Source organism: Bubalus bubalis, chromosome 2, assembly GCF_019923935.1.
Source record: "Bubalus bubalis isolate 160015118507 breed Murrah chromosome 2, NDDB_SH_1, whole genome shotgun sequence".
Lineage (NCBI taxonomy): Eukaryota > Metazoa > Chordata > Mammalia > Artiodactyla > Bovidae > Bubalus > Bubalus bubalis.
This window is the reverse complement of record NC_059158.1, coordinates 101502253-101530050: the sequence shown is the minus strand read 5'-3', so window position 1 is coordinate 101530050 and position 27798 is coordinate 101502253. Positions and strand designations below refer to the sequence as shown.

The 27798-nt window shown below is 38.0% G+C and overlaps 1 long non-coding RNA gene across 7 annotated transcripts in view; it reads right to left on the bottom strand.

Moving 5' to 3' along the window:
• LOC123331512 overlaps positions 1–27265 on the bottom strand; it is a 277777-nt gene extending 250512 nt beyond the window's left edge. The window contains exons 1-2 of one of the 7 annotated variants that reach the window (XR_006548175.2): positions 26760–27265; positions 1962–2057 (exon numbers count right to left, since the gene is read on the bottom strand). This is a non-coding gene — a long non-coding RNA (uncharacterized LOC123331512). The remainder of the gene's footprint in view (positions 1–1961; positions 2058–26759) is intronic. The other 6 variants (XR_006548168.2, XR_006548165.2, XR_006548170.2 and 3 more) reach the window with 6 other exon arrangements.
• Between the last annotated feature and the right edge of the window lie 533 nt (positions 27266–27798).

Genomic DNA, 27798 nt, shown 5'->3' with positions numbered 1-27798 from the left:
GTATGTGAAAGCATCCAGGAAGAGGATGAGGAATGGTGGGAGCAGAGAGAAACACTGATGCTCTCATGCTGATACAGAATTTCAGAATTAAATGAGAATATAATGAAGATGGTTTTGTATCACAAAGATCCAACTGACAGAATTCATGTAGTATGCAGAACTAATGAGTTAAGATGCTTTAAATGTCCCTATAAAAGTTGGGTCAGATGGATGGGTTTGGCTTCAATTTCCTAGAAACTGTTTTTCTTTGACCAGGGAGGATGGTTTCAGACTGTAGTTAGAGACAGAGTCGCTGAGACCTACTAGGGGCAGGCTCTCCTGACACTGTGGAAGTCTGCCTTCTCTGGTACTGATATATGGGGCCTTTTCTGCTTGAGCCAAGGTCCTTGATATCACGTGGTCTCTCTTTTACCTTCCTCTCCTTGCTTTATTTCAAGTTCATGTATTTTCTTTTACCCTTCTGTCCAAATTTCTAGCACAAAGCTCTTTCTGGCCAATTCTGTTTCCATTCCTGTGTACCATCATCCTGACCACTGGCAGTGAAGTGTGACCATACAGATTTCCTTATGGCCAACTCAAAATATCAATTCTGCTGAGTCAGATTTCCCAGCCCTAAAATGTTCCAAGCTTAGGAGACCTGAAACCATGGTGGCAAGTGAGACTGGGAACAGTTGGACAAGCTGTTCAAGCACTAATCATGTTTATGCATGGAGGAAAACAGATGGAAGGAGAAAGAGTCCTGAAGAGAGTTGGTGGGGCAAGGACCAAGTCTACTGAAATGAGTTGTAGATATGTAGATGGGAAGCTTGGTTCCATGGTCTACTGTGGAATAACTTGCCGAGCTTATGCAAGATGTTTGAGATCAGAATTTCAATTTAATAATCAGAAAAATTAAGATTTAAAAAACTTACTTCTCAGGTTTAAGATTAAAAATACAATCAATTTGAAATTATCTATCTTTATTGCTACTATAATTACTATTCTCACTGAGCATATATCTCATTGTCTAACTCTTTAAAATAGAAAGAGTAGAATACTTTCAGTCATAGGTAACTTTCAATGTCTGACATTGACAATAAAAAAGCAAAAAACTTTCCCAAGGAAAAAATGCTCATATTAAAAGGCACAGCACACAATTTCAGGAGCACACAGCCCTTTTAAGGCCAACTGTGGATTTCCAGAATGAAATAAAACAAACAAACAAAAAATACCCAAAGATATAAAAAGTTTAAGTAGGAAACTCCTGGAAAATTCTCTTTAATCACTATGTCTTTATTGCATGATTTATTCCATAGAACATCTACTTATTGCTCATTTCTAACTATTAAAATTTGGAAATCTTCCACAAAATAAATAACAGATAATTAAGTAAGAGTATGGTTGAAGGAAGAATAAGATTTGTCTTGATTATTTATTTCTATGGAAATTGTTTGGAAAGCCACATGGCAGAAGCATAGTATTTTTGAAGATACTCCCATCAAGTAAAAATTTATGTGTATGTATGTGTATGTGTGTGTGTGTGTGTGTGTGTGCATGTAGAAAAAAGATCATTAAGATTATATATAATATATACATATATAAATATATGTATATATGTGTGTGTGTTTAGAGAGAGGGATATGAAATGTCTAATATGAAAGTACCTTACTTAGGCTGAACCTAGAATTCATAAGGAAACTTGGAATTACCATCTTTATATTTATTCCCTCCAGGTATTAAGGAAGCATCATTTGACAGCCAGAAATACTTTTATTTTAATTGTCTAGAGATAATGAATTGTTTCATAAGTTTTCTGCTTTACTGTCAGAATTATGATACTGGAAATGTTTATTTAATTCATTAGATATTTGTCAATCATACACTATGCTAGAAACAGATTAATAGGGACAGAGTAAAACATGAGACAAACCTGCGAAGGAATGAACTGCATTTGAAAGGTAGAATATAAGAGTAGTACATACCTTTGCTGTACAGAAGTGGGGGTACCTGACACTGCCTGAAAGGGATCAAGGCATTGCTGCCTAAGAAGGTGACCTGGAACACAGACATTTGTTATCCTATAAAGACAGAGCAAAAGGGAAGGAAGTTAAAGTCTTTCATAGGGGGAGACTATGTAATAAACAACAGAATTTGGGAAGTACTAGGAGAAGGCAATGGCAACCCACTCCAGTACTCTTGCCTGGAAAATCCCATGGATGGAAGAGCCTGGTAGGCTGCAGTCCATGGGGTCGCTAGGAGTCAGACACAACTGAGTGACTTCACTTTCACTTTTCACTTTCATACATTGGAGAAGGACATGGCAACCCATTCCAGTGTTCTTGCCTGGAGAATCCCAGGGACAGGGGAGCCTGGTGGGCTGCCGTCTATCGGGTCGCACAGAGTCGTACACGACTGAAGCGACTTAGCAGCAGCAGCAGCAGGTGAAATAGGCAGTGCAATGAAGCTTCGAGTTCTTTCACTTCAAAAAGAGAATTGAATGACGAGCTTTTTACCTTTCTTATTGTATAGCTGCAGAAAGAGCACTTGCTTCTTTAGTTCCTCACCTTGTCTCTAATCCTATTCTAAATGAAATAGAACCTCTTTTCTTATGTATCTCTTTGGGTTTATCTGTTTGCTTCTATAATGAACCTTATTGTTAAGACTGGTAATAAATATCTAGTGATAGTCTCCCAATTAATTCATTTAATGAATATTCATTGAACATCTATTTCATGGTGGTTTCTATCTATAATGGTAATCTTTTCCAAGACCCTTTTATTTTTTCTTCAATGACTACATTTCTTTGTGATTCCAGTTCCTCCATATTCTGGGAAATAATTCTCCAAATACTTCTCTATTACTCTAATATCAATGCCACTATCCCTCCAGCTAAAATCGGTGACACTTTGTCTCCTGGTTTCTCCATCTCTACATCAGTACTCCTGTTAAGAACTTACTTCCCTCATCACATTGACATATGCCAAGCTTTGCCTTCATTAAGTCTCTCTTTTCTAACAAGGATGCTTTCCAGAACAACTCAACCAAAAATAACTTTCCCTTTCAAACATACCACCTTGAATCTTAATTACTACTCAAATATTTTCTCATCTTTCCAGCTAGATCTTAGTCATCTTACGAATTAGAACCCATCTTACAATTCTTTTTGGTAGTCAATGGAGAAGGAAATGGCAACCCACTCCAGTGTTCTTGCCTGGAGAATACCAGGGACAGGGGAGCCTTGTGGGCTGCTGTCTATGGGGTAACACAGAGTCGGAGACCACTGAAGCGACTTAGCAGCAGCAGCAGCAGTCAATGTAGTCATGACTGCCTCATGGTAGTTAATGTACTACTTCCACGCTCTACTTCACTTTTACTAAATAAATGGTTTAAATTGTAGACTGAATCTACACATTCATTTCTAGCAGAGTTGCTTTAATGGCATGAATAAATATTGAAATACTTTTCAGATCAGATCAGTCACTTGTTCGTGTCCGACTCTTTGCAACCCCATGAATCACAGCACGCCAGGCCTCCCTCTCCATCACCACCTCCCGGAGTTCACTCAGACTCATGTCCATCGAGTCAGTGATGCCATCCAGCCATCTCATCCTCTGTCATCCCCTTCTCCTCCTGCCCACAATCCCTCCCAGCATCAGACTCTTTTCCAATGAGTCAACTCTTCGCATGAGGTGGCCAAAGTACTGGAGTTCCAGCTTTAGCATCATTACTTCCAAAGAAATCCCAGGGCTGATCTCCTTCAGAATGCACTGGTTGGATCTCCTTGCAGTCCAAGGGACTCTCAAGAGTCTTCTCCAACACCACAGTTCAAAAGCATCAATTCTTCAGTGCTCAGCCTTCGTCACAGTCCAACTCTCACATCCATACATGACCACAGGAAAAACCATAGCCTTGACTAGATGAACTTTGTTGGCAAAGTAATGTCTCTGCTTTTCAATATGCTATCTAGGTTGGTCATAACTTTCCTTCCAAGGAGTAAGCGTCTTTTAATTTCATGGCTGCAGTCACCATCTACAGTGATTTTGGAGCCCAGAAAAATAAAGTCTGACACTGTTTCCACTGTTTCCCCATCTATTTCCCATGAAGTGATGGGACCAGATGCCATGATCTAAGTTTTCTGAATGTTGAGCTTTAAGCCAACTTTTTCATTCTCCACTTTCACCTTCATCAAGAGGCTTTTTAGTTCCTCTTCACTTTCTGCCATAATGGTAGTGTCATCTGCATATCTGAGGTTATTGAGATTTCTCCCAGCAATCTTGATTCCAGCATGTGCTTCTTCCAGCCCAGCGTTTCTCATCATGTACTCTGCACAGAAGTTAAATAAACAGGGTGACAATATACAGCCTTGACGAACTTGTTTTCCTATTTGGAACCAGTCTGTTGTTCCATGTCCAGTTCTAACTGTTGCCTCCTGGCCCGCATACAGATTTCTCAAGAGGCAGATCAGGTGGTCTGGTATTCCCATCTCTTTCAGAATTTTCCACAGTTTATTGTGATCCACACAGTCAAAGGCTTTGGCATAGTCAATAAAGCAGAAATAGATGGTTTTCTGGAACTCTCTTGCTTTTTCTATGATCCAGCGGATGTTGGCAATTTGATCTCTGGTTCCTCTGCCTTTTCTAAAACCAGCTTGAACATCAGGAAGTTCACAGTTTATGTATTGCTGAAGCCTGGCTTGGAGAATTTTGAGCATTACTTTACTAGCGTGTGAGATGAGTGCAATTGTGCGGTAGTTTGAGCATTCTTTGGCATTGCCTTTCTTTGGGATTGGAATGAAAACTGACCTTTTCCAGTCCTGTGGCCACTGCTGAGTTTTCCAAATTTGCTGGCATGTTGAGTGCAGCACTTTCACAGCATCATCTTTCAGGATTTGAAAGAGCTCAACTGGAATTCCATCACCTCCACTAGCTTTGTTCGTAGTGATGCTTTCTAAGGCCCACTTGACTTCACATTCCAGGATGTCTGGCTCTAGGTCAGTGATCACACCATTGTGATTATCTGGGTCATGAAGATCTTTTTTGTACAGTTCTTGTGTATATTCTTGCCATCTCTTCTTAATATCTTCTGCTTCTGTTAGGTCCATACCATTTCTGTCCTTTATCGAGCCCATCTTTGCATGAAATATTCCCTTGGTATCTCTGATTTTCTTGAAGAGATCTCTAGTCTTTCCCATTCTGTTGTTTTCCTCTATTTCTTTGCATTGATCGCTGAGGAGGGCTTTCTTATCTCTTCTTGCTATTCTTTGGAACTCTGCATTCAGATGTTTATATCTTTCCTTTTCTCCTTTGCTTTTCGCTTCTCTTCTTTTCACAGCTCTTTGTAAGGCCTCCCCAGACAGCCATTTTGCTTTTTTGTATTTCTTTTCCATGGGGATGGTCTTGATCCCTGTCTCCTCTACAATGTCATGAACCTCATTCCATAGCTCATCAGGCACTCTATCTATCAGATCTAGTGCCTTAAATCTATTTCTCACTTCTACTGTATAATCATAAGGGATTTGATTTAGGTCATACCTGAATGGTCTAGTGGTGTTCCCTACTTTCTTCAATTTAAGTCTGAATTTGGCAATAACGAGTTCATGGTCTGAGGCACAGTCAGCTCCTGCTCTTGTTTTTGCTGACTGTATAGAGCTTCTCCATCTTTGGCTGCAAAGAATATAATCAATCTGATTTTCGTCACCATCTGGTGATGTCCATGTATAGAGTCTTCTCTTGTGTTGTTGGAAGAGGGTGTTTGTTATGACCAGAGCATTTTCTTGGCAAAACTCTATTAGTCTTTGCCCTGCTTCATTCTGTATTCCAAGGCCAAATTTGCCTGTTACTCCAGGTGTTTCTTGACTTCCTACTTTGCATTCCAGTCCCCTATAATGAAAAGGACATCTTTTTTGCGTGTTAGTTCTAAAGGGTCTTGTAGGTCTTCATAGAACCCCTCAACTTCAGCTTCTTCAGCGTTACTGGTTGGGGCATAGACTTGGATTACTATGATATTGAATGATTTGCCTTGGAAAGGAACAGAGATCATTCTGTCGTTTTTGAGGTTGCATCCAAGTACTGCATATCGGACTCTTTTGTTGACCATGATGGCTACTCCATTTCTTCTGAGGGATTCCTGTCCACAGTAGTAGATATAATGGTCATCTGAGTTAAATTCACCCATTCCAGTTCATTTCAGTTCGCTGATTCCTAGAATGTCGACATTCACTCTTGCCATCTCTTGTTTGACCACTTCCAATTTGCTTTGATTCATGGACCTGACACTCCAGGTTCCTATGCAGTATTGCTCTTTACAGCATTGGACCTTGCTTCTATCACCAGTCACATCCACAGCTTTAGATTAGACTAAAAAGATATGGAAGGTCAATGCTTAGACCCAAAATGGCTTGATCATTCTTTTACCACTTTTTTCTGAATTATAAGTTTCAAAATGATGTTCAAGTTTTCAAGCACGAACCTATCTGAATTTTATTTCTTCTGCATAATTATAGCTTTGCCAGAACCCTTATATTTCCCATTTCTAGACTTCAGCACATTATTACTAATATAAAGAAGTTTTCATCTCCAGAGTACACTGCTCCCCTCTGCCCTTGAGAGTGTCTGTTTGCGCTATATAAAAATCAGCAAAGAAGTTCTTACTCTTATGTTTTTCTATCTGCAGCAGGAAGAATTGGCACCTAAGGCTATGTCTACTTTATTTATACCACTTTGATAGATTAAATCTTAACTGTACCGTAGAGCTTTTAAAGACATGTCTGTAAATGTTTTAGGATTCCACAGGTGTTCATCCTGACTACAAACAAAGACTCCTTTTTGTGGTTGAAAAACAAAATTAAAATGTAACAGTGTCCTGCAAGCCAGGGTTTCTGCTTAAAACAAGTCCTTGACTGGACATGTCAGATAGATTTGTTACTCTTGACACATTTTTGGAGTTCAACAAAGTAACCTACATCAATGGAAACATTTCTGTGATCCTATACTTCTAAAATTAATCTCTCTGATAGTGAATTTCATAAAGGAACTTATAATGTTGGTATTCTACCAATATGACAATATCCTAAAGGACTTTTATCCTGAAATGTCCCCAAGCAATAAAATATTCTTAAAACTGTTCCATTCTTTTCTCTGCACTGTTACCAACTTTATAGTACAATTTTGACATGTTATTAAAGACAAGAGCTTTACTTTTAGAAATTATTGTTCACAGGGCCTCTGAGGATTTTTTTCTTCTGTTTATAACTCAAGGGTCTGATTCTATTCTCTGAAATTCAGGACTTGTTCGAGTTTCCTTTTAAAGTAGGTGGTAATTTCATGACTTTTCCCTGAAAATAATTATAATCACCTTTGATTCAGTGAAAGGTAAACATTCTCAGCGAGCTAAGGTCCACATTAGTGCATAGCACTGATTTACTCAAAATTACAGAAGCTGTGAGATAAGTCACTGAAATACTTAACAAAGGATAAGGAAAAGCATAATGATAATTATAAGGTATAAAGATTGTAATCATGTTTTCCTCAATAAGATAACTGAACTCTAATTGAATTTTAATTTTTCAGGTGCCACATTTTCTAAGTACAAGCTCAGTTATATCCTGAATTCAACCTTTTTCTTTGATCTTCGTTTGTTTTTCAACTTTCCCATCTCTTTTCCTAGGATATTACTATGAAAATTTCCCACCCCAGCAAAGAGAGAAACAAGATGAATGTTTAGGAATACTTATGAATGCTGAATTTGAAAAATAGGGAGAAAAGACATATCTAAATAAAGACAAGTTTTAAAAATGTTTATCAGTGTTCCTTTTGGATTCATACTAGACTTTCTTCACATTCCTCCATTTTTTCTAAGTGCCATACTTAAGCTTTCTAAATCAGATAATCAGAGCTGTCAAACACAATAGATATTATTTCACTGTATCATCAGAGATCAAAAAATCATGAACTCCATAGTCAGGAGAACGGCCAAGCTAATCTGGGATCAAACAATTTCCATTCTGACTCCAAATCTAACATTCCTATCTGGGCTTCAGAGGGTGCTATGCATTCTGCCCAAGATCAGGAGATTTTGAAATATCAGCAGTATCTCATTTTCCAACTATTGTTTTTTTTTTAACTATGCCAATGTAGAAATTAGGTTGTTTGATGACCTATCTATGCTGTCTAATAGAGAAAATAGTAGCTACATGTGACTATTTACATTTGATTAATTAAATTTTAGAATAAAAAATTCAGTTTCTCAATTGCACCAGCCAAGTATCAAGTGTTCAAAAGCCACAAATGACTAATAACTACTGGACTGGATATCTCAGATGTGGAACATTAACATCAGAGACTGAAAATTAAAGCTGGAAATTAATAAACTTTAACTGCTATTTGTTTAAGAAAAATATTGATAATTAGAAAATATTTTTAAATATGTTTAATATGAATATTAAACATCACAAATAATGAATCAAAATTGTAAATACTCTTAAACAAAGGGGAACATATAGTATTAAGTGAGAGTATCAGAAAGTAATTAAATGAAGAGAATCCAGAAAATTATAAGCATATTTAAAAAAAGAAAAATAGTGTAAAATCAGAAATTCACAAGTAGAAAATAAATCCACAATATAATCAAAGCCAAAAATTGACTCTTTGAAAATAATAATAAAATTGATAACCAGCTAGCATGAGACTAAACAAGAAGAAAGGATAACAAAACAAATGACAATGTCAGGAATAAAAGAGGACATCAGCAGAGATCCTATAGATATTTTTAAAGGAGATATAATCAAATTTATGCCAAAAAATAACAATTTCAGCTTATAATTTACCAAAAATTGATGGAGACATTATAAATCTGAACATTCTACATCTAACAAAGAAACTGAGGTATTTAAAATTTTCTCACAAACAAAAGCCGTGGCCTAAATAGCTTCAACAGCAAACTCTACCAAATTTTTAAAATATCTCTAATGTTTGTCTGAAACAAAAGAAGAGAGAACTTCTCCAACTTTCTATGAGGCTAGCATAATTTTGATACCAAAACCTGACAAAGATATTATAAAGAAGAAAAATTAGAGAACAATTTCTCTCATGGACACAAAAATACTTTATAAAATATTAACATATGCAATCCAGATGTACATTAAAAGGATAATTTCCAAATTATTACAATCTTACAGATCTAGGTTGGCTTAACATTTGAAAATCAATCTATATGTTTTATCACATAAATAGAAATTAAACTGAAAATCATAGGTCATCTCAATTGATAAAAATTTGTTTGATTAAATTCAACTCTTATTAATGATAAAATTATATTCAACATTTCTTGGAGTTTCTAGCAAGTGTGATACAGAAAAAAAAAATTGGAAAGGAAGAAATAAAAGTGATACTCAGATCAACTGGAACTCTCATTTACTTCTGATCAGAGTAAAAGTTGGTGCAGACCCTTTGAAAAACTCTTTGGAAAAAAGAGAAGTTACAACTGATACCACAAAAATACAAAGGATCATAAGAGACTACTACAAGCAACTATATGCCAACAAAATGGATGATCTGAATAAATGGAAAAATTCTTAGAAAGTTTATAATCTCCTAAGACTGAACCAAGAAGAAACAGAAAATATGAACAGACCAATTACAACTATTGAAATTGAACGGATTTAAAAATTCCCAACAAACCAAACTCCAATATAAAAGGGATTCACAAGGGAATTCTATCAAACATCTAGAGAAGAGTTAATACCTATTTGTCTGAAACTATTTCAAAAAATTCCAAAGGCAAGAACACTTCCGTACTCATTCTATGAGGTCACCACCACCCTGATACCAAAACCAGACAGACATCACAAAAAAGGAGAATTACAGCCTTGTATCACTGATAAACATAGATACAAAAAATCCTCTACAAAAGAATAGCAAACCAAATCCAAAAAGTTGGATTTATCCCAGGGATGCAAGGATTTTTCCACATCCACAAATCAGTGTGATATACAACATCAACAAAATGAAGAATCCTAAAGAAAATCCTTAAGACACTACCAGAAAACTACTAGAGCTCAATGAATTTGGTAAAGTTGCTGGATACAAAATTAATGCAGAGAAATCTGTTGCATTTCTATCAATCAATGGAATAGTATCAAAAGTCCAGAAATAAACTCACACACCTATTAATTGACCTATGGTCAATTAATCTATGACAAAGGAGGCAAGAATATACAATGGAGAAAAGATAGTCTCTTCAGTAAGTGGTACAGGGAAAATTGAACAACTACATGTGAAAGGAATAAAATTAAAATGTTCTCTAATACTCAAAATGGATTAAAGGTCTAAATGTAAGACCAAATACTATAAAACTCTCAAAGGAAAACATAGGCAAAACACTCTTTGACATCAATTGCAGGAGTATTTTTTTTGGATAAATTTCCTAGAGCAATGGAAATAAAAACAAAAATAATCAAATAGAACCTAATTAAACTTAAAGCTTTGGCACAGCAAAGGAAACCATAAACCAAAAGGCAATCTACAGAATGGAAGAAAATATTTGCAAATGATGCAACCAACAAGGTGTTAACTTCCAAAATACATGAACAGCTCATACACTCAATATCTAAAAAAAAATAAACTAATCAAAAATGGGCAGAAGATCTCAATAGACACTCTTCAAAGAAGACATACAGACAGCCAAAGGCACACAAAAAGATATTCAACATAGCTCATTATTAGAGAAATGCAAATCAAAACTACAATGAGGTATCATTGCACCATGGACAGAATGACCATCATCAAAACATCTACAAATAATAAATGCTGGAGAAGAGTATGGAGAAAAAGTCACCCACTTATGCTTTGGTGAGAATGTAAATTGGTATGGCTACTATGGAGAATAGTATGAAATTTCCTTAAAAAACTAAAAATAGAGTAACCATATGATCCATCAACCCCACTTCTGGGCATCTATGGAAAGAAAACTAATGCAAAATATACATTCACTCCAGTGTTCATTGCAGCACTATTTACAATAGCCAAGACATGGAAGCAACTTAAATGTCCACTAACAGATGAATTGGTAAAGATGCCATACATACACATACACACACACACATATCCACAAAATGTAATACTACTGCAGCTGCTGCTGAGTCGCTTCAGTCGTGTCCGACTCTGTGCGACCCCATAGACGGCAGCCCACCAGGCTCCCCCGTCCCTGGGATTCTCCAGGCAAGAACACTGGAGTGGGTTGCCATTTCCTTCTCCAATGCATGAATGTGAAAAGTGAAAGTGAAGTCGCTCAGTCGTGTCCGACTCTTAGCGACCCCATGGACTTCTCAGCCATAAATAAGAATGAAATCATGCCATTTTCAGCAGAATAGATGGGCCTAGAGATTAACATACTAAGTAACACAAGCCAGAGACAAATATCATATGATACTGTTTATATGAGGAATTTTTAAAAGATATGAATGAACTTACAAAACAGAAATACACCCATAGACATACAAAACAAACTTAGAGTTATTTCCTATGAGAAAAGCAGGGGAGAGATAAATTAGGGCTTTAGGATTAATATATATACACTACCTTACATAAAATAGATAACCAACAAGGACCTACTGCATACCTCAGAAAACTATACTCAATATTCTGTAATAACCTATAAGGGAAAAGAATCTGAAAAAGCACATACATACATCTATTTCTACTGATATGCCTGAATCAGTTCGATGTACACCAGAAACTAATATATTTTCAATCAACTATAGCTCAATAAAAAATTAAGGTAAAAAAATTGAAAATCAATCCATGTTTTAATACATAAATAGAAAACAAGGTGAAAAATAATATCTCCAGTAGATGAAGAAAATTTGTCTGATAAAATTCAACCCTGATTCATGATAAAAAGTTATATTCAACACTTCTCAGTTGTGCTATAACTCTAGCAAGTGCTATAAAACATGAAAAAAAATGGAAAGGAAGAAATAAAGGTGATATTATTCCAGATCAACTGGAACTCTCATTTACTTCTGGTCACAGTATAAGTTGTTATCATAGAACTCTTTTAAACTCTTTGGAAATACCCACCAAAACTAAATAAATGGAGACCATGCAACTGAACAATTCTATCCCTTCTAGTTATACTCCCAATAGATTCTCCAAATGACATTTATAAGAATGTTTATAGAATACATTTTTAATAGTAATACCTGGACAAATTGCTCAATTGTTCATGAATGGATAAATAGTGGTATAGTCACATAATGGAATACTATATAATAATGAGAATAAACAAATGGCAATGGCATAGCAAAACGGATGGCTCTCAAAACAATGTAAAATGAAAGAATATATACACGAAAGGTACATACTATATAATTCTAGACACATGCAGCTTAAAAACCTGCAAAATTAACCTATGATATTAGAAAACAATATGTTATCATCAGGGTGAAGTTGAATGGACAATTACAAAGGTTAAAACAGTAACTTAAAAGAGAAACCTCTTGGATGGCACCTTAACTAAATGATCAAAGTTTACCAAATAATAACAACATGTTGCCTCTGGATATGACTTATTAAAAATGGATATATCACTTCTGTGTTCTTTCATCAAAAAAGCAAAGCCTGAAACTAATGTTAAGGAAACATCAAGTAAACTGTAAGGGATATTCTACAAAATGCTGTAAAAAAAAAAAAAAAAAAAGTGAATTAGGAAAAAAAAAAAAAGGCTGGGTGAGGAAATATTAGACACAGCAAAATGAGAAGAAGATGATTACTAAATGTAATGTATTGAACACTGGATCAGGGGATGATAGAATGGGCTACAAAGGACATTTTGGGAACAATTAATTTATATGTGACTATGGATTAGATAATAATGTATCAAATTAAAACGCTAATTTTTATAATATGTTTTTATCTGAGAGAAGGCCCATTTTCCTAAGACATACATACTGAAATATTTAGGGGAAAGGAAATATGATGTTTCTAATACATATTAGAAAAAATATTCCTGTATGCACATATATTTGCACAAATTTGTACTCGTAGCTCAGTTGGTAAAGAATCTGCCTGCAATGCAGGAGACCCAGGTTCAAAACCTGGGTCAGGAAGATCTCCTGGAGAAAAGAATGGCAACCCACTTCAGTATTTTTGCCTGGAGTACCCCATGGACAGAGGAGCCTGGCAGGCTGCAGTCCATGGGGTTGCAAGAGTTGGACATGATTTAGCAACTAAATCACCACCATACAGAGAAAATGATGAAGAAAATGGGGAAAATATAAATGATTTTTAAATCTGGGTAAAAAAATGTAGCGGGAGTTCCTTGGATTATTTTCAACTCTCCTGTCAATTTGATATGTCAGATAAAAAAGATTGAGGGGTGTAGAGCTTTATTAATCTTCTGCAGGTTCCTGTGGATGGGGAAATCAGGTTTCAGAGAATTTTTAAAGGGCCAGAAAAGTGACCATTCAGAATACAATTATGATAATGTTAAAGAAGGCCAACTCATGTTAACCAAGCTCCTAAGACACTGATACATCAAGTAGAATGCCAGTTTATTAATTTAACAACAACAGCAACAACAAATGATACTGCTAAATGGGATGTAAGACTTGCATGAGCATAGCTGTTACATTTTTCTTCTTGGCAGATATAGATGGAAAATCAATTATCAGAGGACTGCTTTGTGAGCACGGTTCAGAGCATGCAGAGTGGATGAGCACATCAGGTGCTTAATATTCAGGTACTGAAAAGTCTGATGCATCTGTTTCTACAAACATTCTTTTTAACAAGGAGACATTTTACTTCTAAACTGCTTTTCTTTTTGCCTAGAGTTAACTACACATTACACTTGATGATACAATTAAACTCAGTGTCAGGAGAGTCTTACTTAAATCTAGCCTACAGAATATATATATATGGCTCTTGTCCAGTCTGGAAAATCAGGACTTATTTTCATGGTTGCTAAGAACGCCCTCATATTTTTTTTATTAACACAAGAAGAGGAAACAAAGTCAAATGTGAAAGCTTGAACTGATGAGTTTTTTGGCAGGACATTTTCACTAAATACAGAATTCTGGGCTGACATTTTCTTCCCATACTTTAAAATTTTAGTTTGTCTTCTGATCTTCATTGTTTCTGAAGATTTGTCAGCCATCTTTCACATTGGTTTTGCTCTGTATATAAAGTATTGTTCTATGGCTCCTTTCAAGATAATCTTTTTATTTAAATCACATTTAGTAATACATTAAGTAAATTGTTCTTGCAACTTACAGTAAATATACTAAGTTAAGAATCTCTCTAAAAATTCCATTAATATGACTCCCATATTTGTATTATATCCAAGTAATTCTAAAAATATTTTAGGTCACTTATATACCAAAGTCACAGAACATTTAAGACATGTTCTATATTTAAATAGCCAATATGGTAACAGTATACCTTTTGTGAGAATGCACAACTGAACTGTTGGTTGTACAAAACTTAAATATGTACCCTATAGACACTGATGCCCATCTGCCTGCCAAGTCACTTCAGTCGTGTCCGACTCTGTGAGACCCCATGGACTGCAGCCTACCAGGCATCTCTGTCCATGGGATTCTCCAGGCAAGAACACTGGAGTGGGTTGCCATTTCCTTCTTCGATGCATGAAAGTGGAAAGTGAAAGTGAAGTCACTTAGTCGTGTCTGACTCTTAGCGACCCCATAGACTGCAGCCCACCAGGCTCCTCCATCCATGGGATTTTCCAGGCAACAGTACTGGAGTGGGGTGCCATTGCCTTCTCCCTGATGCCCATCAGCAGCATACAATCAAATTACAGACTCAGATGTCTAGCTGGAATTGTGGAAAATTCAAATATGTAAGTGATATAGGAGACATTACAAATTACTAACACAATATTTAGCTTATATGTTACAAACATCAGTACACATGTGAAGTTGCCAGACAGATACTTATGGTATTGTATTAAAAATCCTGCTGCTTAGTAATATGAGTTTCTGCCTATATTTTGAACTCCAAGTAGGATGTAACTGTTCCTAACCAAAAGGGTTTTTTTCTTTCTATTCTATTCCTATTCTACTGATTTACACCAATACTGTAATTACTCATTGATGAAATTTGATAGTAACTCTTGAAATTAACCAATGTAAGCTCAAGTTTCTGGCTTTCCTATCTGTAAACAAGGTATACCACTACATTCATTCAGATTTTATTCCATTTCTGTCAGCATGGTCTTTTTTTTTTTTTTTTCATTGTACAGGTCTTTTAAATATGCCAACACAGAATTCTACATTTAGTGAAAATATTTTGCAAAAAAAAAGAAAAGAAAACTTATTTCAAATTTTCACCTTTGACTTTGTTAAATAATGTGTTCTCAGGTCTTTCATGTTTTTCTACCAAAAATGGTATTGTCATTTCTTTGCTTTCAAGATTTCTTTGAACTTGTTTAATTTTTACTCAAGTGTAATTTGAACCTTTTAATATCCTACAGAAGCCCTTAATTGACCAAATCTCTTGATTCTATATGATGGAAACTCCCCACTTTGTGTGGCTCTGGAAATTATTTGATTTACAGTTCCTCTATATTTGTTGTCTCACAAGGTTTCACACACATCCATCACCATTCAGCAAGAGATTGAAGGCAAGTCTATGAATATTTCAAGAACTTTTTCTTTTCATGGTTTCTAACTCTTTGGACTGCAAGGAGATCCAATCAATCCATCCTAAAGGAAATCAGGAAGGACTGATGTTGAAGCTGACACTCCAATATTTTGGCCACCTGATACAAAGAGCTGACTCATTTGAAAAGACCCTGATGCTGGGAAAGATTGAAAGCAGGAGAAGGGGACAACAGATGATGAGATGGTTGGATGGCATCACTGACTCAATGGACTTGAGTTTGAGTAAACTCTGGGAGCTGGTGATGGACAGGGAGACCTGGCATGCTCCAGTCCATGGGGTCACAGAGTCAGACACGACTGAGTGAATGAACTGAACTTTTTGATACTGTTATGCAAATTCAAGCTGATTCAACCTCTTCAAATTCCTATCTCCTTACCTCCTGAACTGGCCCCCTTGCTTTGATTCTGAAAGTAATTCCATCTAGAAAGCCAGAAATACCTCACATGTTTCCTTCTCTTAGAGCTCACAGTTCTGTATAGTCTGTTGTCCAGCATCTAAAATCAGTTCTTGTGTGTTTTGTCTAATTTTCTAGTTGTTTCCAGTGGTGAGGCAAGACTAATGCTACTTAGCCCATCAGAGCAGAAATAGAATTCTAAAAAATGTTAATGTATGCAAAAATGTTAATTCTATATAACCTAGGATCTTTCAAGTACCAGAGAGATTATAAACTTTTCTCAATTTTCAGCCCCATGGAAAGAAAGAATAAATTATATGATTGAATCTTCAACATTTAAGACTTTTTACTTCACTACCAAATGCTGATATTTTTTCCTCACTATCACTTACTTGATTTTCCTGGCCTATTCTTTCTTGATGGTGTCTTTCAAACCTTCTACCCCACGCCCCTAAGCCCGAGGCCAGGGGCGGTGGCCGGGAGGACCAACCCCATATCCAAGGAGCCGTGGCTGCACGGGCGCAGGAGGGCCTAGAGGAGCTATCCCACGTTGAAGGTCAGGAAAGGTGGCGGTGAGGAGATACCCCTCGTCCAAGGTAAGGAGCAATGACTGCGCTTTGCTGGAGCAGCTGTGAAGAGATACCCCACGAACAAGGTAAGAGAAACTCAGGTAAGATGGTAGGTGTTGCAAGAGGGCATCAGAGGGCAAACACACTGAAACCATACTCACAGAAAACTAGTCAATCTAATCACACTAGGATCACAGCCTTGTCTAACTCAATGAAACTAAGCCATGCCTGTGGGGCAACCCAAGATGGGCGGGTCATGGTGGAGAGATCTGACATAATGTGGTCCACTGGAGAAGGGAATGGCAAACCACTTCAGTATTCTTGCCTTGAGAACCCCATGAACAGTATGAAAGGCAAAATGATAGGATACTGAAAGAGAAACTCCCCAGGTCAGTAGGTGCCCAATATGCTACTGGAGATCAGTGGAGAAATAACTCCAGAAAGAATGAAGGGATGGAGCCAAAGCAAAAAGAATACCCAGCTGTGAATGTGACTGGTGATATAAGCAAGGTCCAATGCTGTAAAGAGCAATATTGCATAGGAACTTGGAAAGTTATGTCCATGAATCAAGGCAAATTGGAAGTGGTCAAACAAGAGATGGCAAGAGTGAATGTCGACATTCTAGGAATCAGCGAACTGAAATGGTCTGGAATGGGTGAATTTAACTCAGATGACCATTATATCTACTACTGCGGGCAGGAATCCCTCAGAAGAAATGGAGTGGCCATCATGGTCAACAAAAGAGTCCGAAATGCAGTACTTGGATGCAATCTCAAAAACGACAGAATGATCTTTGTTCGTTTCCAAGGCAAACCATTCAAAATCAGAGTAATCCAAGTCTATGCCCCAACCAGTAACGCTGCAGAAGCTGAAGTTGAACGGTTCTATGAAGACCTACAAGACCTTTTAGAGCTAACACCCAAAAAAGATGTCCTTTTCATTATAGGGGACTGGAATGCAAAAGTAGGAAGTCAAGAAACACCTGGAGTAACAGGCAAATTTGGCCTTGGAATACGGAATGAAGCAGGGCAAAGACTAATAGAGTTTTGCCAAGAAAATGCTCTGGTCATAACAAACACCCTCTTCCAACAACACAAGAGAAGATTCTACACATGGACATCACCAGATGGTCAACACGAAAATCAGATTGATTATATTCTTGGCAGCCAAAGATGGAGAAGCTCTATACAGTCAGCAAAAACAAGAGTAGGAGCTGACTGTGCCTCAGACCATGAACTCGTTATTGCCAAATTCAGACTTAAATTGAAGAAAGTAGGGAACACCACTAGACCATTCAGGTATGACCTAAATCAAATCCCTTATGATTATACAGTGGAAGTGAGAAATAGATTTAAGGGCCTAGATCTGATAGATAGAGTGCCTGATGAACTATGGAATGAGGTTCGTGACACTGTACAGGAGACAGGGATCAAGACCATCCCCATGGAAAAGAAATTCAAAAAAGCAAAATGGCTGTCTGGGGAGGCCTTACAAATAGCTGTGAAAAGAAGATAAGCGAAAAGCAAAGGAGAAAAGGAAAGATATAAACATCTGAATGCAGAGTTCCAAAGAATAGCAAGAAGAGGTAAGAAAGACTTCTTCCGCGATCAATGCAAAGAAATAGAGGAAAACAACAGAATGGGAAAGACTAGGGATCTCTTCAGGAAAATCACAGATACCAAAGAAACATTTCATGCAAAGATGGGCTCGAAAAAGAACAGAATGGTATGGACCTAACAGAAGCAGAAGACATTAAGAAGAGATGGCAAGAATACACAAAAGAACTGTACAAAAAAGATCTTCACGACCCAGATAATCACGATTGTGTGATCACTGACCTAGAGCCAGACATCCTGGAATGTGAAGTCAAGTGGGCCTTAGAAAGCATCACTACGAACAAAGCTAGTGGAGGTGATGGAATTCCAGTTGAGCTATTTCAAATCCTGAAAGATGATGCTGTGAAAGTGCTGCATTCAATATGCCAGCAAATTTGGAAAACTCAGCAGTGGCCACAGGCCTGGAAAAGGTCAGTTTTCATTCTAATCCCAAAGAAACTCAATGCCAAAGAATGCTCAAACTACCCCACAATTGCACTCATCTAATAGCCGATAAAGTAATGCTCAAAATTCTCCAAGCCAGGCTTCAGCAATACATAAACTGTGAACTTCCTGATGTTCAAGCTGGTTTTAGAAAAGGCGAGGAACCAGAGATCAAATTGCCAACATCCGCTGGATCATCGAAAAAGCAAGAGAGTTCCAGAAAAATATCTATTTCTGCTTTATTGACTATGCCAAAGCCTTTGACTGTGTGGATCACGATAAACTGTGGAATATTCTGAAAGAGATGGGAATACCAGACCACCTGATCTGCCTCTTGAGAAATTTGTATGCAGGTCAGGAAACAACAGGTAGAACTGGACATGGAACAACACACTGGTTCCAAATAGGAAAAGGAGTACGTCAAGGCTGTATATTGTCGCCCTGCTTATTTAACTTCTATGCAGAGTACATCATGAGAAACGCTGGACTGGAAGAAACACAAGCTGGAATCAAGATTGCCGGGAGAAATATCAATAACCTCAGATATGCAAATGACACCACCCTTATGACAGAAAGTGAAGAGGAACTAAAAAGCCTCTTGATGAAGGTGAAAGTAGAGAGTGAAAAAGTTGGCTTAAAGCTCAACATTCAGAAAACAAAGATCATGGCATCTGGTCCCATCACTTCATGGGAAATAGATGGGGAAACAGTGGAAACAGTGTCAGACTTTATTTTTCTAGGCTCCAAAATCACTACAGATAGTGACTGCAGCCATGAAATTAAAAGATGCTTACTCCTTGGAAGGAAAGTTATGACCAACCTAGAGAGCATATTCAAAAGCAGAGACATTACTTTGCCAACAAAGTTTCGTCTAGTCAAGGCTATGGTTTTTCCTGTGGTCATGTATGGATGTGAGAGTTGGACTGTGAAGAAGGCTGAGCGATGAAAAATTGATGCTTTTGAACTGTGGTGTTGGAGAAGACTCTTGAGAGCCCCTTGGACTGCAAGGAGATCCAACCAGTGCATTCTGAAGGAGATCAGCCCTGGGATTTCTTTGGAAGTAATGATGCTAAAGCTGGAACTCCAGTACTTTGGCCACCTCATGCGAAGAGTTGACTCATTGGAAAAGAGTCTGATGCTGGGAGGGATTGGGGGCAAGAGGAGAAGGGGATGACAGAGGATGAGATGGCTGGATGGCATCACTGACTCAATGCAGGTGAGTCTCAGTGAACTCTGGGAGTTGGTGATGGACAGGGAAGCCTGGCGTGCTGCAATTCATGGGATCGCAAAGAGTCGGACACGACTGAGCGACTGATCTGATCTGATCTCTGAACTTCCTTTTCCACCCTCACTTTAAACATAGCCATCTTGGGCAATTGCCATGATCTCCTAACTGTTGTTCTTTACTCACATTCTGCTTTTACCATATAAAAAGTAATTTCAAAATTATAATTTTTTTGGTATTCTTCAAATACCACTTTCATCTTAGCATTAGCACATTCAATCTCATCAACAAGCTAGACTGGCTTTGTGGGCTACTATTGGGTTGGCAGAGTACATCACGTGAAATGCTGGTCTGGATGAAGCACAAGCTGGAATCAAGATTCCAGGAGAAATATCAACAATCTCAGATATGCAGATGATACCACACTAATGGCAGAAAATGAAAAGGAACCAAAGAGCCTCTTGATAAAAGTGAAAGAGGAAAGTGAGGAAGCTAGCTTAAAACTCAACACTCAAAAAACTAAGATCATAGCATCCAATCCCATCACTTCATGGCAAATAGATGGAGAAACAATGGAAACTGAGAGACTTTATTTTCCTGAGCTCCAAAATCACTGCAGATAGTGACTACGGCCATGAAATAAAAAGACCATTGCTCCTTAGAAGACGAGCTATGACCAACCTAGACAATATTAAAAAAGCAGAGACATTACTTTGCCAACAAAGGTCCATCTAGTCAAAGATCCTTCTGGTCTAGACTACAGTTTTTCCAGTAGTCATGTATGGATGTGAGAGTTGGACCATAAAGAAAGGTGTTGGAGAAGACTCTTGAGAGTTCCTTGGACTGCAGAGAGATCAAACCAGTCAATGGAAGGACTGATGCTGAAGCTGAAACTCCAATACTTTGGCCACCTGATGCAAAGAACTGACTCATTGGAAAAGACCTTGATGCTGGGAAAGATTTTAGGCTGGAGGAGAAGGGGACGACAGAGAATGACATGGTTGGATGGCATCACCAACCCAATGGACATGAGTTTGAGCAAGCTCCAGGAGTTGGTGATGGACAGGGAAGCCTGGCATGCTGTAGTCCAAGGGGTTGCAAAGAGTTGGACATGACTGAGCAAGTGAACTGAACTGAACTGACTGGGTTGGCCAAAAGGTTTGTTTGGGTTTTTCTGTAACATCTTATGGAAAACCTCGAATGAACTTTTTGGCCAACCCAATATTTCAAACATCATCTGCCTATCCCATCACAGAATGTGGATATGTAGAGCATAATTTAGCAAGCAGGACTAGCAGTCATTTACTCCAGTTATTCATTCAGTGTTCCCAATATACCAAGTACTTTGTTATACACTGGAGATCCAAAACTAAGAATTTGGCAGGGGACCCAAATAAATCAATATTTTATATATATTGTGATAGTATAAAGATAAAAATATTCAAAGTTTTACCACCCTATATGTAATCTTCTGTGAAAGCTTCCTAGCATTAATGGCTATGCTCAATCTTCAAATATGATTAACAGTGGAAAGGGCATCACAGGCAGTGAAAATAGCAAGAGAACAGGGACACAGAAGGGAGATACAGCATGACGTAAGTGGAAACTGCAGACAGTTTATATATATCATGAGAGTTAAGTCAAAGGCATGGGGCAAAATATATAGCCAGAGTATAGCCAGAAGAATGTTAACAGAACCAATTATTTACTATATTTCAAAGCTTGGATTTTTAACAACCTGCTAAAGGAAGTTTATTCAAGGAAGTGATGTATTCAGATTTTTGTTTTAGAAAAAGAGATTCTGGATATTTTATTGAAGATTAATTTCATGGAACAAGGGGGGAAGCAGGTCAGTTTTTAAGTGAGAGTCTAAGCAAGAGATGCAAAGTCTGAACTCTGCTAGTTGCAATGACGATAAAGAGGAAAGAATGATGGAACACAACACTGTGTAATGATTTGTAGGACATGAGGGGTGAAGGTATAACTGAAGTACCTAGGGTGACTTCCTTTCTAGATTTAGTAGCAACTGACTGGATAATTGTATCATCTACCTCAGATGACACAATTAACACAAAAAGAAGAGCATACTGAGGGGTGGTTTAAAAATTGATTACTTCAAGTTTGTTTATCTGGACTGCTGAGGCACCTATGAGATACCCAGGTGAAAACATCTCCAGGGTGATTAGATATAAACCCAAAGTATATTTATAAAAACTTAAAAACTGTCATCCACAGAGTAGGTGGCTGAAACCATGAGAGAGTAAAATGCCCAAGAGACAATGTGTGAAGTGAAAGAGAAAAGCATCAGCATTCAGAGATCAGGCAAAGGCATGGCAGCACAATGTTTCAGTTGAGGTAAAAATAACTTAGCTGTAAAACCTCATTCATTTATCACTCCGCATTCTCCTGAGGTAAGGGGCATAAAATACATACTTAAGCCTATATTGGCTTTATCCCACCATGTCATAGGTAGAGCATCCACTGATACCCTTGAAAACTCAGGGACTTGAGGTGTACTTCTAATCATTTCAATTTTACACTCATTATTCATCCCTAAAACTGCAAAATTCTTGTCTCAAATTCTTAGTGGTCTGTTTAAATGCCCCCTCTCATGATTTGATGTGGAGTGGGAACACTCCACAGTCTTTCCTCTTGGGAAAAGATGTGACTCAAAACATGGTGAGGACTTGGAGATGTTCAACTGATTCTTGTCCTCCTTTGGAACTGATTCTCACCTCCTTTATCATGTAATATATAGTTTTTCTTAGTACCTGTTGTAACAGCTGCTATAACATCAAAGTACACATCTGTCTCTCCCAGAGAAGCATGAGTTCCTAAATGAGAAGAGTGAATTTTTCTTTTTTTTTTTTTTGTACCCCCAGTTTTTAGCACAAGGTAAGAAAACTGAGAAAACAGTAATGATAAAATGAGCAACTGATAAATTGAGCATCTAGGAGTGAAGCAATGGCATATGAATAGAGTATGATATCTGGTATCCTGTTTGGTAGATTCAAAACCCCCATTGATGAAAAAGCATTTTTATTATTTGGGGCAGAGGGACTGTATCTCTCAAATTCAGAGTTTAAATTGTGTTAATAGAGATATATCTTTTAATTCAATGTTTGAAGCTGAAATGGATGGATCCCTAAGGAAAACTTCAAAATGTAACCAAGCAGGACCCTATGGGGCCTCCCCCCATATCTTCTACTTTAGTTTTTGGGCTTCCCAGGTGGCTTAGTGGTTAAGAATCCAGCTGCCAATGCAAGACTCGGATTCAATTCCTGGGTCAGGAAGATCCCCTGAAGAAGGAAATGGCAACCTGCTCCAGTGTTCTTGTCTGGCAAATCCCATGGACAGAGGAACCTGGTGGGTTACAATCCATGGGGTTGCAAAGAGTGGGCCATGAATGAGTGACCCAGCACAGAAGTACCCAGATAATAGTATCTGATGCAAATTTCCTAAATTGTTTTGCAGATGTGAAACTCCCTCCCCCATACACACACCAAATGGAAGATAGTAACTACTTGATGATCAAGAACATCTAGCCTTAGGCCTCCTGCAGCCTAAGAACTGATATAACTAACCCCTGTGACATTGTCCTGTTCCCTCAATAGCCAATCAGAGAACTGAGCAGGATCTGATCTTGTACCCTGTGACTCTCCCCCCACCTCACCTTTTAAAATGCTTTGCCAAAACCCTTCAGTTTGTTTGGCCTCACTGTGAGTCTGGCACACAAACTTGCATTAACAAAAACTCAGATTTATGAATGGACATTACAAAAAGGGATATGAGCTCAGAGTTGAAAAGGGTGATGGTAGTAATTATACTAGATGAAAAAAATTCATTTGCTTTTCAAGGCATAATTCCAAGAGTCACTCTTGAATATAGGTTTTTGTTTTACTATAAAAGGAGATCTTTACAGATTCTTGAGTAAAATTTTTTCAAACAAATCCTTATCTAGGTATCTAGAATCTATCTTTAAATAAATGCTTTGAAATACTGGACCATGTCAAGGGAAAAATATTAGGCAGTATAAGCCTTATTTAGTGAACAAGTAAACAAATGTTATTCCTAAATTCAATTCCCTTCTAAATTTCTAGACTACCACAGACATGAATGCAGCCTGCTTTTTCACAACTAAACCCTGAAATAATGATATCTTATTCAAGAGACCAACATAGTTCATTTTTCATTCTGATGGGTATCTCATTTATTAAGCACAGAATTCACGGTGCTCCAGTGCCAAGAATTCCTAAGCAACAGAACATATGTAGGCGGATGTGGTGTTTGCATATTCACACAATATGACATTTACACCAAGATCAGAAGTATATTATTGCTGAAAGAGGGTAACAGTAACCGAACAAGAGGTAGTAATATTCTTTTATTTTATAAGATACCATTCACAGAAGTTAACTCCATGATCTTAACAAATAACCCTCTCCTAGAGAACACAAGTGAATCCAGAGGCACATTCACATCTCCCCACATTTAGTTTCTCCTAAATGCTAGAAAGGAAAACATACTGTTTAAAGCAATTTTTGTGCCTTCTATAGTGTAACACCTAGTACAGTGTGAATACGGGAACTGCCTATCAGCCTGAGCAGAATACTAACTGTTTTACAGCATCAACATTAGGAAATATTCTGTTCTACTCAAGACATTTCCCTAGGGACCCAAAACTTGGCAACTTTCTCTGATAGGCAGCTACTTCTGTTCCCATGCTGTCTCTCTGCTGAATACAGGAACCAAAGATGAAGACAAGGTTCAATGTCGGGTTAAAAGTGACTGTTTCCTCACGGGGGGCGGGGGGAAGTAAATGCCCAATGCCAGACAATATGTGCATCAGCCCAGTTCAAACTGATGAGTGGTGTAAGGCAGTGACCTCAAAGCCATGTCCCTTTGAGGCAACCACCCACATGCCCATTTCAGTTTCACAACTTTTAACACAATTAAAATACAGACTAAGTGAATGAGGGAAAGTTTTCTAAGGAAAATCCCCAAAGCAGTCAACAAAATGGATCACTCTGTAAGTATTATCAATAATCGTTAGTGAAACATAATATACAGGTTAAAATTCTAAGTTTAACAATAGGTATGTGTGTGTGCTAATTGGCTTCAGTCATATCCGATTTTTGCAACCCCATGGACTGTAGCCTGCCAGGCTCCTCTATCCATGCAATTCTCCAGGCAAGAATACTGGAGTGTGTTGCCATGCACTCCTCCAGGGGATCTTCCTGACCTAGGGGTCGAACCCATATCCGTTATGTCTCCAGCATTGGCAGGTAGGTTCTTTACTACTAGCACCACTTGGGAAGCCCAGCAATAGGTGTACATATCCTTAAAACATCAAATGTTCCTTCACTTCTTTTTTTAATGTCCTCAATTGATACTTTTCATGGTTTCTTGATGGACATCATTAGATTTCTAGAGAGAAGAGTTTCCCCTTTTTGTGGCAGTATTTTGCTACAATGATTCCTTCACTAAACTTGCTTTTAAAAGGTTGTTGGGACTTCCAGGGTTGTCCAGTAGTTAAGAATCCACCGGCCAATCCAGGGACAAGAGTTGGATCCATGGACCAGGAAGATCCCATAGGCCACAGGGCAACTAAACTCACACACCACAACTACTGTGCCCTACCGCTGGTGCTCCACAAGAGAGGACACTGTAGCGAGAAGCCCTCACACCACAATGAAGAATAGGCCCCACTCACTGCAACTAGAGAAAGCCCGCACGGATCAACAAAGACCCACTGAAACCAAAAAAAAAAAAAAAAAAAAAGTTAAATGTTCTTGGAAGAAATACAACCCTCCTCCCTACCTACCCAGTGAACAGATTTTTATCATGACTTTTTATAATTTGCTTAAAGATTTAAATATGCCAGCTACATCTCTTGAGGGATCATTCCCTGTTCATAACCCTCAGAGAAACTGCAGGTAACTATTGAGGGCAGCTAGGAAAGCAAGCTTTTTTCCTGTGCAAGGAAGATTTGATGTTCATTATAAGCATGTTACTATCCTGTTAGTACACTAGGCCCTAAACTGCAGTTTACAAAAGGAATAAGAAAATAAAAACCTATCAACAATCGCTGACAATTTTTTTTTCAAAGCTCTGTATGTTTTCAAATCACAATAGTCTGTTGACAACACCCCTATCTGTAGAAATTTCCATCAGTATGGCAGGAATATGGTAGCTATCATCACATGGAAAGCTGAATAGTTACTGGAATTTGTTAGAATGAATAGAATAGAATAGCTCCTTGTAAATACTTTTACCACGTACTCCTTGTTATTTGAATTGATTTCTACAGTTGGGAATAGTGGACCTATAGAAGGATCTCTCATCTCTCCAGAATTGAGACGGACTTTACAAAATTTTATCGCTTCCCAGGTGGCACAGTGGTAAGGAATCCTCCTGCCAATGTAGAGCAAGCAAAAGATGTGGGTTCCATACCTGGGTTGGGAAGATCCCCTGGAGTGGAAAATGGCAACCCACTCAAATATTCTTGCCTGGAAAATCCCATGGACAGAAGGAGCCTGGCGGGTTGCAATCCATGGGGTCTCAAAGAGTCAGACACAACTGAGCACATACCACAGTTCTTATCATATAAAAATGTTCAATATATATGAATTTGCTTTTCAGATTATTTTTAAGTAGTAAACGGAACAAATTTCAAATAAAGACCCCCCCCCCCCCACCGCTAGAAAGGGAAGAGAGCCAAAGTATAATTAAACTACTCTTAGAAAAATATTTCTATTTTCCAGTTAAATCTCCAGACATGTTCAATAAAATGATGATATAATAATAATACAGGCCCTCAGTTCCCCTAAATAAAGAGTACAAATAAGTAAAAAGGGCTATTTGTGACAGACTTACCTGGACCGCTTATTTCTGGGAAAGCTTCAGCAGAGATTTCCTTAGTAGAAGTTGCAAAGATGAGGCCTAAGTGTCTGCATTTTTAACAAGCATCTACCAACATTTGACAACAACAAGCTACCATTTTGATTCACCTTAAGTTTGGAAAAACACTTGCTAAAAACTTGGAAACCAGAAATTAATCTTATCACTTAAATTATTCTAATACTAATCACTTGAATTTAGATTCACTAGCCCTTCTGTATCTTTACCCCCTGCAGTAGGGGAGAGAGCTTCCGTGTTACTCAGGTCTCCCACTTGGGGAAGAGAAGCCTGATTTTTTTTCCTTCTCCAACCAGCGAAAACATCATTCAGGAAACTCTCTCCCCAGGAGCCACCTTTCCTTGAAGCTCTGGCATTGCCAGCTCACTTGCAACTTGTTAAAAATGCAAATTACTGAGCCCCTCTGCTGACCTCTAGAATCAGAAACTGTGGAGCTGGGCCTAATAACCTTTGGTTAAAGGAGTCTTCCAGCTATTACCAAATGGGCCGATTTTTGAGAAGCACTGCTACGTAAGTTGGAGAAGGCAATGGCAACCCACTCCAGTACTCTTGTCTGGAAAATCCCATGGATGGAGGAGCCTGGTGGACTGCAGTCCATGGGGTTGCTAAGAGTCAGACAAGACTGAGCGACTTCACTTTCACTTTTCACTTTCATGCATTGGAGAAGGAAATGGCAACCCACTCCAGTGTTCCTGCCTGGAGAATCCCAGGGATGGGGGAGCCTGGTGGGCTGCCGTCTATGGGGTCGCACAGAGTTGGACAGGACTGAAGCGACTTAGCAGCAGCAGCTACATAAGTACTTTGTAGGAGACAATGTATCTATCTACATTAATTCCCGTGTCATCTCTCACAGACTACCTTTGCATTTTTACAAAGACCTTCCAAGCTGAAGTAAGCAGTAAACAATTAGAGAGGAGTTCAGGAACCACAGAAACTAAAAGGGAGCTACTCTGGATCACAGCTTTTAAATAAATTTGTGCTTGAAAGCACGGCCAAG